The sequence below is a fragment of the Melanerpes formicivorus genome, unplaced genomic scaffold, assembly GCF_026170545.1.
Source record: "Melanerpes formicivorus ecotype bairdi unplaced genomic scaffold, bMelFor1.0.p_v2 SCAF_633, whole genome shotgun sequence".
NCBI classification, from domain to species: Eukaryota; Metazoa; Chordata; class Aves; order Piciformes; family Picidae; genus Melanerpes; species Melanerpes formicivorus.
The window spans coordinates 29,687-40,000 of NW_027142985.1; positions in this window are offsets into that span (position 1 = coordinate 29,687).

Consider the following 10,314-nt stretch of genomic DNA (forward strand, 5'->3'; position numbering starts at 1 on the left):
CGTCCGTCGTCCCCCGTCCCCAAAAACTTGCTGCTCTCCACGCTGGAGCCTGCACGGGGGAGGTTGCGCTCCGCTCCTCCGGCCCTAAAGCCGCCCTCGCCCGCCCCCCGGCTTGCCGCTTGGCTCGGCTGCCCGCCCGCCCGCTAATCCCCCCAACGCCCCCACCCCAAAAACACCCCAGCCCTACCGCATGCCGCTCCCCCTCTCCCCGCTCTCGCTGACCGCTGCCACCCCCCCCCCCACCCCTCCCCCCCGAAACAAACCCCCCAGCCCTACCGCATGCCGCTCCCCCTCTCTCCCTAGCCTGCCCCCCCCGCCGTCGCTTGCTGCCCGCCGCCCGCCGCCGCCGCCGCCGCCGCCGCGCCGCCGGGACCCGCCTCGGTCTGGTGGCGCGCGCTCGGAGATCCCCGGCTACCCGTCCGTCCGTCCGTCCCTCCCTCCCGCCCCGCCCCGGGGGAGGGCCCGGGGCAGCGCGGGCAGGCGGGGAGCAAAAAAAGGCGCGGGCGCCAAAAAAACGTCGGGGTCCCGGGGTGGCGGAGGGGGGCGGCGGCGGGGGGCGGCGGCGGGTACACGGCGCCGGGTCCAGGGCGCCGGGTCCAGCCCGTCCCGGGGCGGGGACAGGTGGTGTCGTCCGTCCCCGCCCCCGTAACCTGCTCTGAAGCATCCGCTTCCCGCCGCGGTTCGCCCTCCACCCCCCCCGCCGCACACGCAGCTGCCGCTTCCCGCCGCCTCTGCCCCCCGCCCCGGGATCAACCACCCGCCGGGTCCAGCCGGTCCCGGTCCCGGGAACCTGCTCCCGGGGCCAGCCGGAGCCACGCCCCCTCCTCTGACGCTTCCAGCTGCCGCCTCCCCTCCCACCCCCCAAACTCACACTGGCCCTCGCCGGCCCGCCCACCCGCCTACCTGCTTGCCCGCCGCCGCTGGGTGGCGTGCCGGACACTCTCGCACACAGGTACACAGACAGGGACACAGGGACACAGGCACTCAGGCACACAGGGACACAGGGACACAGGGACACAAGGACACAGGGACACAGGCACTCAGGCACTCAGGCACTCAGGGACACAGGGACACAGGGACACAGGCACTCAGGCACTCAGGGACACAGGGACACAGGGACACAGGGACACAGGCACTCAGGCACACAGGGACACAGGTGGCGGGCCGGAGGCCTCTCTCCACTGTGTGGCAGGGGTCCAAGAGCCACCCCAGCCCAACCCAGAGGGTCTTTTGCACCTCTCTAGAGGCCACCCAGAGACCCCAGGCCGCAGCAGAAGCCTCCCCCGCATGCTCTGCAGGCTTCCGACCCACCCCAGGCCGCACCAGAAGCCTCCCCCGCAAGCTCTGCAGGCTTCCGACCCACCCCAGGCCGCAGCAGAAGCCTCTCCCGCACGCTCTGCAGGCTTCCGACCCACCCCAGGCCGCAGCAGAAGCCTCTCCCGCACGCTCTGCAGGCTTCTCAGCCACCCCAGGCCGCAGCAGAAGCCTCTCCCGCACGCTCTGCAGGCTTCTCAGCCACCCCAGGCCGCACCAGAAGCCTCTCCCGCACGCTCTGCAGGCTTCTCAGCCACCCCAGGCCGCACCAGAAGCCTCCCCCGCACGCTCTGCAGGCTTCTCAGCCACCCCAGGCCGCACCAGAAGCCTCTCCCGCACGCTCTTCAGGCTTCTCAGCCACCCCAGGCCGCACCAGAAGCCTCCCCCGCACGCTCTGCAGGCTTCTCAGCCACCCCAGGCCGCACCAGAAGCCTCTCCCGCACGCTCTTCAGGCTTCTCAGCCACCCCAGGCCGCACCAGAAGCCTCCCCCGCACGCTCTTCAGGCTTCTCAGCCACCCCAGGCCGCACCAGAAGCCTCCCCCGCACGCTCTGCAGGCTTCCCACCCACCCCAGGCCGCAGCAGAAGCCTCTCCCGCACGCCCTGCAGGCTTCTCAGCCACCCCAGGCCGCAGCAGAAGCCTCTCCCGCACGCTCTGCAGGCTTCTCAGCCACCCCAGGCCGCAGCAGAAGCCTCTCCCGCACGCTCTGCAGGCTTCCCAGCCACCCCAGGCCGGAGCAGAAGCCTCTCCCGCACGCTCTGCAGGCTTCTCAGCCACCCCAGGCCGCACCAGAAGCCTCTCCCCGCACGCTCTGCAGGCTTCTCAGCCACCCCAGGCCGCAGCAGAAGCCTCTCCCGCACGCTCTGCAGGCTTCTCAGCCACCCCAGGCCGCAGCAGAAGCCTCTCCCGCACGCTCTGCAGGCTTCTCAGCCACCCCAGGCCCCAACAGAAGCCTCTCCCGCACGCTCTGCAGGCTTCCGACCCACCCCAGGCCGCAGCAGAAGCCTCTCCCGCACGCTCTGCAGGCTTCCGACCCACCCAAGGCCGCACCAGAAGCCTCCCCCGCACGCTCTGCAGGCTTCCGTCCCACCCCAGGCCGCACCAGAAGCCTCCCCCGCACGCTCTGCAGGCTTCCGTCCCACCCCAGGCCGCACCAGAAGCCTCCCCCGCACGCTCTGCAGGCTTCTCAGCCACCCCAGGCCGCACCAGAAGCCTCCCCCGCACGCTCTGCAGGCTTCTCAGCCACCCCAGGCCGCACCAGAAGCCTCCCCCGCACGCTCTGCAGGCTTCTCAGCCACCCCAGGCCGCAGCAGAAGCCTCCCCCGCACGCTCTGCAGGCTTCTCAGCCACCCCAGGCCGCAGCAGAAGCCTCCCCCGCACGCTCTGCAGGCTTCTCAGCCACCCCAGGCCGCAGCAGAAGCCTCCCCCGCACGCTCTGCAGGCTTCTCAGCCACCCCAGGCCCCAACAGAAGCCTCTCCCGCACGCTCTGCAGGCTTCCGACCCACCCCAGGCCGCACCAGAAGCCTCCCCCGCATGCTCTGCAGGCTTCTCAGCCACCCCAGGCCCCAACAGAAGCCTCTCCCGCACGCTCTGCAGGCTTCCGTCCCACCCCAGGCCGCACCAGAAGCCTCCCCCGCATGCTCTGCAGGCTTCTCAGCCACCCCAGGCCGCACCAGAAGCCTCCCCCGCACGCTCTGCAGGCTTCTCAGCCACCCCAGGCCGCAGCAGAAGCCTCCCCCGCACGCTCTGCAGGCTTCTCAGCCACCCCAGGCCGCAGCAGAAGCCTCTCCCCGCACGCTCTGCAGGCTTCTCAGCCACCCCAGGCCCCAACAGAAGCCTCTCCCGCACGCTCTGCAGGCTTCCGACCCACCCCAGGCCGCAGCAGAAGCCTCTCCCGCACGCTCTGCAGGCTTCCGACCCACCCCAGGCCGCACCAGAAGCCTCCCCCGCACGCTCTGCAGGCTTCCGTCCCACCCCAGGCCGCACCAGAAGCCTCCCCCGCACGCTCTGCAGGCTTCTCAGCCACCCCAGGCCGCACCAGAAGCCTCCCCCGCACGCTCTGCAGGCTTCTCAGCCACCCCAGGCCGCACCAGAAGCCTCCCCCGCACGCTCTGCAGGCTTCTCAGCCACCCCAGGCCGCACCAGAAGCCTCCCCCGCACGCTCTGCAGGCTTCTCAGCCACCCCAGGCCGCAGCAGAAGCCTCCCCCGCACGCTCTGCAGGCTTCTCAGCCACCCCAGGCCGCAGCAGAAGCCTCCCCCCGCACGCTCTGCAGGCTTCTCAGCCACCCCAGGCCGCAGCAGAAGCCTCCCCCGCACGCTCTGCAGGCTTCTCAGCCACCCCAGGCCCCAACAGAAGCCTCTCCCGCACGCTCTGCAGGCTTCCGACCCACCCCAGGCCGCACCAGAAGCCTCCCCCGCACGCTCTGCAGGCTTCCGTCCCACCCCAGGCCGCACCAGAAGCCTCCCCCGCACGCTCTGCAGGCTTCTCAGCCACCCCAGGCCGCACCAGAAGCCTCCCCCGCACGCTCTGCAGGCTTCCGTCCCACCCCAGGCCGCAGCAGAAGCCTCTCCCGCACGCTCTGCAGGCTTCCCAGCCACCCCAGGCCGGAGCAGAAGCCTCTCCCGCACGCTCTGCAGGCTTCTCAGCCACCCCAGGCCGCACCAGAAGCCTCTCCCGCACGCTCTGCAGGCTTCTCAGCCACCCCAGGCCGCAGCAGAAGCCTCCCCCGCACGCTCTGCAGGCTTCTCAGCCACCCCAGGCCGCAGCAGAAGCCTCCCCCGCACGCTCTGCAGGCTTCTCAGCCACCCCAGGCCGCAGCAGAAGCCTCTCCCGCACGCTCTGCAGGCTTCTCAGCCACCCCAGGCCCCAACAGAAGCCTCTCCCGCACGCTCTGCAGGCTTCCGTCCCACCCCAGGCCGCACCAGAAGCCTCCCCCGCACGCTCTGCAGGCTCCCTTGTCTGCTTTGGAAGGCCTCCCATCCACTCCAGACCTGCCTGGAGGCCTCCCTCGACTGCTCCCGGGGCCCTCGAAGCCACCCTAGGCCTTTCTGGAGGACCTGCTCGACCGCTCGGGCGGCTTCTGACGCACCCTCGGCCATCCGGCGCCCAGCAGCTCCCAGGGCCAGGCACCGGCCTCCCCCTCCGGCCGCCCCTGGGGCCGGGGGTGGCTCGGACTCGGCGCCCCCAACGTGTCGTCCCGTCCCCCCCCCGCCCCGCACCGCCGAACATTCGCTGCAGCCGAGGGCTTGCCGCTCGACGCCTACCCCACCCGCCCAGCCCCCCGCTGCGGCCCGGCGCTGCCCCGGCCGCTGCGCCCCGCCTCTCATCGCTCCCCCCACCCGGCAACCGGCCGCCGGGCACGGCAAGTCCCAGGGCAGGGAACAGGTGCTGCCGGGACCCCGTGCTGGCTGCCGGCTTCCCGGGGCTGCCCCGGGCACGGACAGGTCGCCCCCCCGCCCCGGCGAATGTTCACCGAACCGGCTGCCGGCTGCCTTCGAGCACCCCCCGCCCCCCGCCACTATCGTCCCCCCCGCCCCCCCTCCGCCTCCGCTGCCGCTTCTCCCCGCACCGCCTCCACTGCCTCCCCCCGCCGCCGGCGAACGAGTCGCCGGATCCGTAGGGTGCCGGGAGCCCGAACGGCGAGCGGCTCCGGCTGCTGCCGGGACCGGGGGGATTCGAGCCGGTCCGGCCGCGGCCGGGACCCCGTGCCGGAAGCCGGCATCCCGGGACGGCCCCGGGACGGCCCCGGTCGCCGGCCGGGTGACGTTCAGCGAAGCGGCTGCCGCCAGTCTTTGGGCCTCCCCCGTGCCGGGGCCGCGGGGATTCGAGCCGGTCCGGCCGCGGCCGGGATCCCGGGCCGGACGATGGCTTCCCGGGCCGGTCCCGGTCGCCTCCCGGGTGACGTTCACCGAAGCGGCTGCCGGCTGTCTTCGAGCCCCCCCCCCCCCTCCGCCTCCGCTGCCGCTTCTCCCCGCACCCCCTCCACTGCCTCCCCCCCGCCGCCGGCGAACGAGTCGCCGGATCTGTAGGGTGCCGGGAGCCCGAACGGCGAGCGGCTCCGGCTGCTGCCGGGACCGCGGGGATTCGAGCCGCTCCGGCCGCGGCCGGGACCCCGTGCCGGAAGCCGGCATCCCCGGACGGCCCCGGGACGGCCCCGGTCGCCGGCCGGGTGACGTTCACCGAAGCGGCTGCCGGCTGTCTTCGAGCCCCCCCCCCCCCTCCGCCTCCGCTGCCGCTTCTCCCCGCACCCCCTCCACTGCCTCCCCCCGCCGCCGGCGAACGAGTCGCCGGATCTGTAGGGTGCCGGGAGCCCGAACGGCGAGCGGCTCCGGCTGCTGCCGGGACCGCGGGGATTCGAGCCGCTCCGGCCGCGGCCGGGACCCCGTGCCGGAAGCCGGCATCCCCGGACGGCCCCGGGACGGCCCCGGTCGCCGGCCGGGTGACGTTCACCGAAGCGGCTGCCGGCTGTCTTCGAGCCCCCCCCCCTCCGCCTCCGCTGCCGCTTCTGCCCGCACCCCCTCCACTGCCTCCCCCCGCCGCCGGCGAACGAGTCGGCGGATCCGTAGGGTGCCGGGAGCCCGAACGGCGAGCGGCTCCGGCTGCTGCCGGGACCGCGGGGATTCGAGCCGGTCCGGCCGCGGCCGGGACCCCGTGCCGGAAGCCGGCATCCCGGGACGGCCCCGGGACGGCCCCGGTCGCCGGCCGGGTGACGTTCAGCGAAGCGGCTGCCGCCAGTCTTTGGGCCTCCCCCGTGCCGGGGCCGCGGGGCTTCGAGCCGGTCCGGCCGCGGCCGGGATCCGGGGCCGGACGATGGCTTCCCGGGCCGGTCCCGGTCGCCTCCCGGGTGACGTTCACCGAAGCGGCTGACGGCTGTCTTCGAGCCCCCCCCCCCCCTCCGCCTCCGCGGCCGCTTCTGCCCGCACCCCCTCCACTGCCTCCCCCCGCCGCCCGCGAACGAGTCGCCGGATCTGTAGGGTGCCGGGAGCCCGAACGGCGAGCGGCTCCGGCTGCTGCCGGGACCGCGGGGATTCGAGCCGCTCCGGCCGCGGCCGGGACCCCGTGCCGGAAGCCGGCATCCCCGGACGGCCCCGGGACGGCCCCGGTCGCCGGCCGGGTGACGTTCACCGAAGCGGCTGCCGGCTGTCTTCGAGCCCCCCCCCCCCCGCCTCCGCTGCCGCTTCTCCCCGCACCCCCTCCACTGCCTCCCCCCGCCGCCGGCGAACGAGTCGGCGGATCCATACCGTCCCAAGAGCCCGAGGCGGCGGCACCCAGTGCGGGTCCGGCCGAGGCCGGGACCCCGTGCCTGTCGCAGGCTTCCCGGGACGGCCCCGGAACGGCCGCGGTCGCCGGCCGGGTGACGTTCTCCGAAGCGGCTGCCGGCTGTCTTCGAGCCCCCCCCCCCCCCTCCGCCTCCGCTGCCGCTTCTGCCCGCACCTCCTTCACTGCCTCCCCCCACCGCCGGCGAACGAGTCGCCGGATCCGTAGGGTGCCGGGAGCCCGAACGGCGAGCGGCTCCGGCTGCTGCCGGGACCGCGGGGATTCGAGCCGCTCCGGCCGCGGCCGGGACCCCGTGCCGGATGCCGGCATCCCGGGACGGCCCCGGGACGGCCCCGGTCGCCGGCCGGGTGACGTTCAGCGAAGCGGCTGCCGCCAGTCTTTGGGCCTCCCCCGTGCCGGGGCCGCGGGGATTCGAGCCGCTCCGGCCGCGGCCGGGACCCCGTGCCGGAAGCCGGCATCCCCGGACGGCCCCGGGACGGCCCCGGTCGCCGGCCGGGTGACGTTCACCGAAGCGGCTGCCGGCTGTCTTCGAGCCCCCCCCCCCCCTCCGCCTCCGCTGCCGCTTCTCCCCGCACCCCCTCCACTGCCTCCCCCCGCCGCCGGCGAACGAGTCGCCGGATCTGTAGGGTGCCGGGAGCCCGAACGGCGAGCGGCTCCGGCTGCTGCCGGGACCGCGGGGATTCGAGCCGCTCCGGCCGCGGCCGGGACCCCGTGCCGGAAGCCGGCATCCCCGGACGGCCCCGGGACGGCCCCGGTCGCCGGCCGGGTGACGTTCACCGAAGCGGCTGCCGGCTGTCTTCGAGCCCCCCCCCCCTCCGCCTCCGCTGCCGCTTCTGCCCGCACCCCCTCCACTGCCTCCCCCCGCCGCCGGCGAACGAGTCGGCGGATCCGTAGGGTGCCGGGAGCCCGAACGGCGAGCGGCTCCGGCTGCTGCCGGGACCGCGGGGATTCGAGCCGGTCCGGCCGCGGCCGGGACCCCGTGCCGGAAGCCGGCATCCCGGGACGGCCCCGGGACGGCCCCGGTCGCCGGCCGGGTGACGTTCAGCGAAGCGGCTGCCGCCAGTCTTTGGGCCTCCCCCGTGCCGGGGCCGCGGGGCTTCGAGCCGGTCCGGCCGCGGCCGGGATCCGGGGCCGGACGATGGCTTCCCGGGCCGGTCCCGGTCGCCTCCCGGGTGACGTTCACCGAAGCGGCTGACGGCTGTCTTCGAGCCCCCCCCCCCCCTCCGCCTCCGCGGCCGCTTCTGCCCGCACCCCCTCCACTGCCTCCCCCCGCCGCCCGCGAACGAGTCGCCGGATCTGTAGGGTGCCGGGAGCCCGAACGGCGAGCGGCTCCGGCTGCTGCCGGGACCGCGGGGATTCGAGCCGCTCCGGCCGCGGCCGGGACCCCGTGCCGGAAGCCGGCATCCCCGGACGGCCCCGGGACGGCCCCGGTCGCCGGCCGGGTGACGTTCACCGAAGCGGCTGCCGGCTGTCTTCGAGCCCCCCCCCCCCCGCCTCCGCTGCCGCTTCTCCCCGCACCCCCTCCACTGCCTCCCCCCGCCGCCGGCGAACGAGTCGGCGGATCCATACCGTCCCAAGAGCCCGAGGCGGCGGCACCCAGTGCGGGTCCGGCCGAGGCCGGGACCCCGTGCCTGTCGCAGGCTTCCCGGGACGGCCCCGGAACGGCCGCGGTCGCCGGCCGGGTGACGTTCTCCGAAGCGGCTGCCGGCTGTCTTCGAGCCCCCCCCCCCCCTCCGCCTCCGCTGCCGCTTCTGCCCGCACCTCCTTCACTGCCTCCCCCCACCGCCGGCGAACGAGTCGCCGGATCCGTAGGGTGCCGGGAGCCCGAACGGCGAGCGGCTCCGGCTGCTGCCGGGACCGCGGGGATTCGAGCCGCTCCGGCCGCGGCCGGGACCCCGTGCCGGATGCCGGCATCCCGGGACGGCCCCGGGACGGCCCCGGTCGCCGGCCGGGTGACGTTCAGCGAAGCGGCTGCCGCCAGTCTTTGGGCCTCCCCCGTGCCGGGGCCGCGGGGCTTCGAGTCGGTCCGGCCGCGGCTGGGACCCCGTGCCTGTCGCAGGCTTCCCGGGACGGCCCCGGAACGGCCGCGGTCGCCGGCCGGGTGACGTTCACCGAGGCGACTGCCGGCTGTCTTCGAGCCCCCCCCCCCCCTGCCGGAGCCGCGGGGATACGAGCCGGTCCGGCCGCGGCCGGGACCCCGTGCCGGAAGCCGGCATCCCGGGACGGCCCCGGGACGGCCCCGATCGCCTCCTGGGTGACGTTCACCGAAGCGGCTGCCGGCTGTCTTCGAGCCCCCCCCCCCTCCGCCTCCGCTGCCGCTTCTCCCCGCACCCCCTCCACTGCCTCCCCCCGCCGCCCGCGAACGAGTCGCCGGATCTGTAGGGGACCGGGAGCCCGAGGCGGCGAGCGGCTCCGGCTGCTGCCGGGACCGCGAGGCTTCGAGCCGGTCCGGCCGCGGCCGGGATCTCGTGCCGAACGTCGTCTTCCCGGGACGGTCCCGGGAGGGCCCCAGTCTCCTCCCGGGTGACGTTCACCGAAGCGGCTGCCGGCTGTCTTCGAGCCCCCACCCCTGCCGTGGCCGCGGGGATTCGCCCCGGTCCGGCAGCTGACGGTTCCCTGTGTCGGACGCCGGCTTCCCGGGACTGCCCCGGGACAGCCCCGGTCGCCTCCCGGGTGACGTTCACCGAAGCTGCTGCCGCCTGTCTTTGTCCCCCCCCCCCCGTGCTCTCCCTCAGGCGGGAGGTAGACGTGCTCTCCCTCGGCGAGTAGACGTGCTCTCCCTCGGCGAGTAGACGTGCTCTCCCTCGGCGAGTAGACGTGCTCTCCCTCGGCGAGTAGACGTGCTCTCCCTCGGCGAGTAGACGTGCTCTCCCTGGGCGAGTAGACGTGCTCTCCCTGGGCGAGTAGACGTGCTCTCCCTCGGCGAGTAGACGTGCTCTCCCTCGGCGAGTAGACGTGCTCTCCCTGGGCGAGTAGACGTGCTCTCCCTGGGCGAGTAGACGTGCTCTCCCTGGGCGAGTAGACGTGCTCTCCCTGGGCGAGTAGACGTGCTCTCCCTGGGCGAGTAGACGTGCTCTCCCTGGGCGAGTAGACGTGCTCTCCCTGGGCGAGTAGACGTGCTCTCCCTGGGCGAGTAGACGTGCTCTCCCTGGGCGAGTAGACGTGCTCTCCCTCGGCGAGTAGACGTGCTCTCCCTCGGCGAGTAGACGTGCTCTCCGCGGAGATCGCGCTTGTCGCCAAGGGGTCGCTGTTGCGCTCTGCCTCCGCCTACGTCATCGTACAAGCCGGCGTGATTTCTGCGACCTGCCGCTGGGCGGAGGTCGGCTGGTTGTGCGCTCGCGGAGCTGACGGCCCTCCAGTTCCGTATATGAGGGAACAAGCGACGCCGAGCACTCCCAGGGCAGCGCTGCCGAGCGGCTGCTCCAAGCCACCCGCCAGGCGGCTGGGCAGGGGTCCGTCTGGCTTCTCGGTGGCTTTCGCCCGGGTCAGAGAGGGGACCCGCGGGGCCGAACAAAGGCGCGGCGGTTTGGAGCGGCCGCTGGCGCACCCTCAGCGGTGTTGGATGGGTTTCGCTCGTCCGTGAGCCGGAGCCCAGCCCGGGCTCGGCAACGAAAGCGGGGAAAAGAAAAAAAGTTGACGAGTGGCTGGCGCCGGCCACTGCCGAAGTGTGGAACCCCCGAAGCGAAGTTTGCCCGGTGGGGCACGGGGGCAGAGAAAGCC